At 34.8% G+C, this 8,802-nt stretch overlaps 1 pseudogene; it reads right to left on the reverse strand.

Annotated features, from left to right (window-relative positions):
* Window positions 1–2,705: 2,705 nt before the first annotated feature.
* On the reverse strand, window positions 2,706–4,600 carry LOC101015589 (annotated as a pseudogene).
* Between the last annotated feature and the right edge of the window lie 4,202 nt (window positions 4,601–8,802).

The following is an 8,802-nucleotide window of genomic DNA, read 5'->3' on the forward strand; positions in this document are numbered from 1 at the left end:
ATTTAAAATGAAGAAGTTCTAGAATTTTGCTGCACGTTTGCATATAGTTAATAGTATACTTAGAAATTGTTAAGAGAGTAAATCTAATGTTATGTGGTTTTCTTTCCACAATAAAAAAATTATAACAATAACCGAAAGAGCAATAACGTATGACAAAACGAAATGAGAGGAAAAACAAAACACACGCACATACATATACATACATGTACACATACAAAAATACACAATGGGGGCCGGACCTGGTGGCTCATGCCTGTAATCTTAGCACTTTGGGAGGCCGAGGCAGGTGGATCACCTGAGGTCAGGAGTTCGAGACCAGCCTGACCAATATGGAGAAAACTCGTCTCTACTAAAACTACAAAATTCACTGGATGTGGTGGTGGCACACACCTGTAATCTCAGTTACTCGGGAAGCTGAGGCAGGAGAATCGCTTGAACCCGGGAGGCGGAGGTTGTGGTGAGCCAAGATTGTGCCACTGCACTCCAGCCTGGGCAACAAGAGTGAAACTCCGTCTCAAAAAAAAAAAAAAAAAAAAAATACTGAGTTCCAAACACTAATGCTTCTGAAATATTTATTAGGTGAAGAGAAGCATTATTTGGCAAATTTGCATAAAATATTTCCCAAACATATGTCCCCCTTTCAGCAAAACATGTCTTTACAAAGAGATTTCCTGAAATCTATTATCTTGCATGTATCAGTAGCAACATTAATCCACTTAATTTACAAAAAAGGCAAATATTATGTTTAGTATATACATATATACCTTTTTCATTCTAATAAATATAGACGCATTTTGTAATTCTAAAGTTTTACTCTTGTTAGAGGTTTTTGTGAAAAATAGGAAAAGTATGTGTAACTATGAATGTCAAAAATAAGACATTTGTTTTTCATTTCCTACAACTGCGAGATGACGAAAAATGAATTTATATATAAATATATTCATGGTGTATACCATATTTATAAAACTCCACAAAGCATCAGTCTTTAACTAAATAGTGAAACCATGTATTCCAATATTTCACAGCATTCTCCATAGTTTTCTGTGCAACTGTCGAAGTGTTCCTTCTTTTATCTTCTGTTGAAATGCTTTATGGAGATTAAAGCTTAACTTCAGAACTTCAGAGTAAGCAGCAGAGAATGAAATAGCTTGGAAGAGACAGAGATGTGCAAAATCATAAGCTGTTTCTAAAGATGTATGGCAAAGCACAGGATTGAAAATTGAAGTTGAATGTGGCAACTTAACAGACACAGAAGAGTTTTTCTTTATACAGTACATCCAAATTTCTTTTAGAAGATGTTTTTTGAAAGAATTCTGGTGACGGAAAAATTATTTGAAACTTGGAAATAAGGCAAAAATATGGGCAGCAAGTCCACTGGATGTCACATGGTGATAATGGCCATCTGAAGATATGTAAAGAAATGTATTTAATTTGTATTAAATCTTAATGAATTTATATGTATATATAAGAACAAATGAGTTGAATAAAGTTTACAATTATTGTTTTTATAATTTCATAATTTCATAAAACACTTGAATGTACCTTTTGGAAACTTATACTTACACTGCCAACTGTTACGGGATATTGTGAAAATATTCATATGGAAATAAACTGTTTTCTCCTGACAAATCCAGTATATTCTTAGGCACATGTCTTTTAGGTACATGTCTGCCTGAAAGTTCTCATACTTTGAGAATAAAATCTGATTGGATTAAATTCACATTCTCCGGGAAGGAAATGGCCTACAATTCTTGACACCTTTATTTCTGAATTTAGATAGATAACAATAGAGACATATTGTTCAGCTATTGACACAATTTCTTAACATCTAACTTTATCAGGGCAAAAGGTATTTCTTTATTATTTAACAGATAGGATACTATTATATACAGCCTATCATACACTTGTAAGGTCAGAAATGGACCTTTGTATTTTATTAATGTTTTGGACATTTTTTTATTTGAAGATAGGAGAAATTATTCATTCTGTCAACTTAAAAGGCATAACACAGCAGTATTGATTGAAAATAGAAGACATTTGACGAAAGATAAGAGTTAAAACAATTCATACCTTAATTTAGGCATTTATTAAACTTTCAAAATGCACTAATATTATTTGACAGAAATCATTTAGCTCTGCACTTGGCATTGATTACATTAATGTTCTCTACAGCTTTTTAAATCTCTCAATATAATTCTAAATATAAACCTGCTAAATAATGAATATTGGGGTTTAATATTCATGACGTTAATCTCCTCCAAAAATTAAACCTTGAAATCAAGTTGTCTCCTTTCAAAAGCATTGTTAGGAAGTTAAAAATTTGACTAAATAAAATAAATTGATTTTTTAAGACAAAATAATGGTCAATTTGATTGAAGTTTTACACTGAAACATTTGTTTTGTTGTACTGATAGAATTTTCCAAGTGAATATAACACATAAAATAGAGAAATAGTAACTAAATGGGAAGAATGGTATATTTTTAAAAATCAAATTTTATATAAACATTGGAATTTTATCTTTCATCTAATTTATCAGTATTTTAATGAACCTTACATTTGGCAATTTGGTTTTGCCAATTTAATATTTCAAAAAATGTATATAATTAAAACATCATAAGAAAAAATTTGTTCACACAGGCTTTTTCATTATTTTTTTGAAATTTATAGATGACATGATAATTGTTCATATTTATCTTTAAAAAAATCAGATTAAAAACCTCAAATTGGTTTCATCTATGACTTGAACTAATGCTGAACTTAATGCCTGAAGTTGCTTCTTAACACATGTATTTCTCTATGTTTCTGTTACACGTTCTTCCTCGCTTCTACGGTTCATTACCCCTTCATTTGATAATTCAGCACTAGTCTCAGCATTATTCTCATCATGTTCATCATGTTCGTTTTCTGTCGGAGGAATGACTGGTGGTGGAGGTGGAGAGGGGGTAGACATCACAGTTTTTAACTCTTCTTTGGTCTTTTCCAAGTCTTGCGGGGTTGCTAAAGCTTTGTGTTGCCACTCAGTAGCTTCCTCTTCCTTTTTCTTCTTGGCTTCTTCTAGAAGTGCAATCTTGGCAGTGAATTCAGCAAGTGCTGCTAGCTGCTCCTGATTCTTCATCTGGTCGGCAGCTTGTTTTGCTATGGCAGACTTCGCCTCTTCAGCAGCTCAATGCTCCTTTTCAAGCCGCTCTGCTTCTTATTTTGCTCGTTTTCATTTTTGATCCAGTTCTAGAACTTTTTGAGTCTGTTCTTCTAGTTCTTTCTGGGCTTTAATTGTCAGTTCTTCAATTTATTTTAGACGTTCCATTAGCTCTTCCTTTTCACGTTCTATTCTTTCCTTTTCCTTTTCTGCTATTTCTCTTTTCTTCTTTTCATTCTCTAATTGTGCCCTTTCCAACTGCTTCTGATGTTTCTCCTCCCTAGCCTGAGCCTTCATCTGTTGTACTTTAATAGTATCAGGCTTCCTTCTTTGCATGTATAGTTCATAGTTTCCCATATATAAGGCCAAAATCCCCTTATTGATTCTCAGACGAGGTGCATAAAAAACAAAATCAGGTGCCTTTTTGTCTATTGGCTTTATAACAAACTTTTTGTCATTAAATGAAATATTTCTGATTTCACTCCAGGGAAAACCAATTTTAGGTGTTAACTTGTCATCATGCTCATAAACATTCAGACTCAAAGCATCAACACCTAGCCATAATTCAGTTCCCTTTTTATTTTTATTCTGATATTTTTTATTTTATTATTTTTCTTTTTTTTTTTTTTTTTTTTGAGATGGAGTCTTGCTCTGTCACCCAGGCTGAAATGCAGTGGTGTGATCTCGGCTCACTGCAACCTCCACCTCGCGGGTTCAAGTGATTTTCCTGCCTCAGCCTCCTGAGTATCCGGGATTACAGGCGCAAGCCACCAAGCCTGGCTAATCTTTTGTATTTCTAGTAGAGACGGGGTATCCCTCATGTTGGTCAGGCTAGTCTCGAACTCCTGACCTCGTGATCCGCCCGCCTCAGCCTCCCAAAGTGCTGGATTAAAGACATGAGCCACCATGCCCGGCCCCCTTTTTATTTTTTATTTCAAAATAGTTGACACCATATATTTCTAGATCTTGTGCAATCTTCAGCTATTCCATCAAAGAATCCTCCCTTAGCATTACTCTATGTTCTTCATGCCCGTTCTGTATTCTTTCTTCCCACTGTTCTTTTGTTAGTTTGTGTTGTTCCAATACATGCTGGGGTAGGAGTCTATCATTAGCCAGGTAGCCTGGCTTATGAATCTCTTTATTATAATCTCCACACTTGGTTTGGACTGCACAGGAAGCCAAAATAACTGCTGCTTCTGGCGGACAATACATTTCATCCTTTAAGATGGCTTCTTAAACTTGCAGGAAGAGTCTCTGGATTATTTCTTGAATTAATTCCTCAGAAACATCTTCAGGAAAAATTTAGCTCTAAACTTGAACTGTAAAGGATTCTCTTTTTTAACATCTTGCTGTGTCACCTTTTTATTTAGTTTAAGCCATATAGGATAACCTTTGCTGTCTACATACAGCAGCCCAAAAAAACAGACCTCACGCTAACCAACTGTTTTCACCACCTGGTCAAAAAGTTGTCAGTTGTACTGGGCACATAGTGATGTTCTTCATGCTGAGAATGTTAAAGCAGTTCATGATAAGTACAAGAGTCTGCAACAGATTCGACAAGGCAATACAAAGCAGCGTATCGATGAGTTTGAAGCAATATGAGAGCTGTTATTTTGCATATATGTTCTGCATAAGCTGAACCACCAACAGAGAAAAGCAGGCCTTTGCGGATATGATGGAATGCATCCCACCTTGTCAAAGCACTTATACCAGTTTAACTGTGCTAGCTAAAAGACAAATTTAAGGGGAGCTCTTCAGCATTAAGGCAGTATGATATCATGCTTGGTTTTCTTTTACTTTTGGTCCAGGAATGGAGAATGGTGTTCCATTGCCTCCTTTCACATTCTTTCTTTTTTTTTTTTTTTTTCCTGTTGAAGATTAACACTAATTAGCGTGTCTGACAAATGCGTATGTGTGGTTTCAGTTCTATGTACATTTTAAAGGATAATGGTGAACATTTTAATGGGTTTCCCTTGCCTCTTCCATATTTAACCTGTATATATTTCCGCATTCTGTCTCACTCACATTTTCTCAGTATGCCCTTCTCATATCTGCCATGCCCATAGCCATAATTCCACCATCATACAGATCAGGCAGTGTTTAAAATGATGGTAGGTAGCAGAGTGGACAGTCTTGGATCATTATGTAGAATAAGGCTACGAATGATGAAAGAGATTAGAACATTTAATAAAATATGTACAGCTGGTGGTTAGTTTTTTAAATCCAAATTTAATTACCTAATTGGATATTTGATATTTGGTTATCTAATCACAGTCATCTATAACAGCTACACTGATTGGTGTATTATCTCCTGTAATCCTCTGATGGCTTTTTTTTGCCTACCGTTTCACAGAGGTTTGGACAGCAGTAGTAGTTCCCTAGGACAGTTTATTGATGAAACAGTCTCTGTAAGAGTTTTAAAGTTTTGTTCTTTTTAGACTGATTTAGAAAAACAGATGATTAATAAAAGAAAATATACATTTGTTGGTAACTGATTTTAATTATTTTTTAAAACCTGGACCTTTCTGGAAGGGCAGCATATAAAAATGTCAGTCCTGAGGAGGGGACAACAATACTACCTCACTACTACACCCACGATGACTGGTTGTTCAAACACAATGGAGTGTGTAAGCTATATGTTTTATAATTCATAATGATAGTCTCAATCACCGAGAAATACTTTTGAAATTTCATTTTTCCTCAGAATATCTTAAGAGTGCTAAATTTTTAGCTGCCTTTTTATTGAGCCAAACTGTGGGATTCTGATTTGCGTTAAAATTGTAAGCTCCTCACTGATATACCATCATCCTGGAGGGGTGCTGTATGGCTGAGGAAGAGTGAGAGAGAGAACAAGAGAGAGAGAGTGTGTGTTTATGTGTGTGTGTGTGTGTGTGTGTGTGTGTGTGAGAGAGAGAGAGAGAGAGATGCTAATCTTGTAGCATATGAAGAATGTCTGTACCTTGATATGATAGTTACATAATCAATTTAGTATATTTGGTTTCTAGATCACTGTGCTTATTTTTTTCAATATCTAATTAAAATACTTAAATTTGGTTTGTTAATTCTATTTTAGAAATTATAATTTTAGTTTATATTAATTTCAATTATATCTTACTGAAGAAATCTTTTCAGTTAGGAGGCTCTAATATTCACATGTTCTAATACTTTGTTTATTGTAAAACAGCTAAATTTGGAGACACGTAAAGCCTTGTTTACTCTATGTGGTTCAGCTACTTTCCATTTGGTATTACACACTCAAATTTACATTTATCTATTAAAATTGCCATTTTATTAAACGTTTTCATGCACAGTCGATTCAAGTTGTGTCTGAAAATAACGCTTGTGCTTTTTTGATTTTGCTGACTTTGAAAGGATTAATTTGGGCAGACATTATGAAAAAGAAAGGTCGCATTTAATATATTTTTTGTTTTGTAGAACAAAACATAGCTGGTGAACCTTGAAGTGACTGTTGTACCACGGTTGTGCACATGCTTCAGAATCCTATGGAAGAGAATGTTTCGCAGTACATCAAAGGAATGGATGGTGGACCCTACTATTCGTGTTTTGAAACATAAATGTTCACTTTAAAGAAACTGCCATAATAGATAAAAATCTGAACTTTCATTGGATTTCCTCATTTTGAATTATGTGCACTACCATGGCTACATCAGTTTGATACAGTATTGAAAAATTATCAGATATATTTTGCTGTTTATGATCTATTTGTAGATTAGGATTAAAATGAATTTAATCCATTTTTTAAGGCTGTGTGAATTTTTCTAAACAAGAACTATTTGCAATATGGATTTTCTTTCGTTTGTTTGTTTGTTTGAGATGGAGTTTCGCTTTTGTTGCCCAGGCTGGAGTGCAATGGCACGATCTCAGCTCGCTGCAACCTCTGCCTCCCGTGTTCAGGCGATTCTCCTGCCTCAGCCTCCCAAGTAGCTGGGATTACAGGCATGTGCCACCACCCCCAGCTAATTGCAATATGGATTTTCAAAGAGATTAAACCAATTATAACTTATTATTAACAGTCTCGAGCACATGTTCATATAGTCAATGTAAAAATGCACTAATGAGTATTTGGTAAATCCCAGTAGGCTTTTACCATTAGCATAATTTTGTGTTGTACAATTAAGTTACAATTACATCTCTAATTTTGGATAATATTCATTGGTTAACAATAAAGTGACAAAAGCTTATGCCAAAAAAAGCCTCAAATTAATTGAACATATTTATGGTGTACAGTATGATGCTTCAATGTGTGTATATATTATATAACAAACAAATCAGGGAAATTACAATATCCATGATTTCAAACATATTTTTTTTGTGGTGACAACATTCAGTCTTCTATCTATCTTGAAATATATGTTGTATTATTATTTGCTGTAGTCACCCTACTGTGTAATAGTACACCAGAATATTCTTCCTGTCTAACTGTAACATTGTATCCATTGACCAACCTCTTCCATTCCCCCTCTCCTTTCTACCCTCCTCAGCCTCTAGTAACCACTATTTTACTCTCTAAATCTATAAAATCAGCCTTTTTAGATTCCACATATGAGTGAGATCATGTGGTATTTGTCTTTTTATATCTGGCTTATTTCACTTCATATAATGTCCTCCAATGTTCATTCGTGTTGCCACAAATGACAGGATTTCATTCTGTTTTATGACTGAGTAGTATTCCATTGTGTGTGTATGTATGTATGTGTATATAAGGACAAATCAGGGAAATTACCATACATATGTATATGTACATATACACATTTTCTTTATCCACGTGTCTATAGATGGGCATTTGTATATTGGCTATTGTGAATAGTGCTGCAACAAGCATGGGAATGAAAATATCTCTTCGACATATTGATTTCATTCCCTTTGGATATATACCCAGTAGTGGGATTCCTGGATCACATGGTAATTCTATTTTTAATTCTTTGAGGAACTTCCATCACCAATGGTGTTTCAGAGTTCTCGTTTCTCAATGGCCTCACCAGCATTTGTTATTTTTTTGTGTTTTAGATAATAATCATTTTGACTGGGGTAAAGTAATATATCAATGTGGTTTTGATTTGCATTTTCCTTATGTTTAATGACGTTGAGAATTTTTTCATGTTATCTGTTGGAAATTTAAATGTGTTATTTTGAAAAATGTCTATGCAGGGCTTTTTTTTTTTTTTTTTTTTTGACTTAGTCTCGCTCTATCGCCAGGCTGGAGTACAGTGGCATGATCTCAGCTCACTGCAACCTACACGTCCCAGGTTCAAGAGATTCTCCTGCCTCAGCCTCCCCAGTAGCTGGAACTACAGGCGCATGCCACCACGCCCAGCTAATTTTTGTATTTTTAGTAGAGATGGAGTTTGACCATGTGTCTAGGATGGTCTTGATCTCTTGACCTCATGATCCATCCGCCTCAGCCTCCCAAAGTGCTGGGATTACAGGGGTGAGCCACTGCACCCACCCTGACTCATTTTTTAATCAGGTTATTTAGTTTTATACTATTGAGTTGTTTGTGTTCCTTATATATTCTAGATATTAACCAGATACATAGTTTACAAATACTTTCTCCCATTCTGTAGGTTGCCTCTTCACTCTATTGATAGTTTCCATTGCTCTGAAGACGCTTTTTAGTTTGATGTAATCCCATTTGTCTATTTTT

Source organism: Papio anubis, chromosome X, assembly GCF_008728515.1.
Source record: "Papio anubis isolate 15944 chromosome X, Panubis1.0, whole genome shotgun sequence".
Taxonomy (NCBI): Eukaryota; Metazoa; Chordata; class Mammalia; order Primates; family Cercopithecidae; genus Papio; species Papio anubis.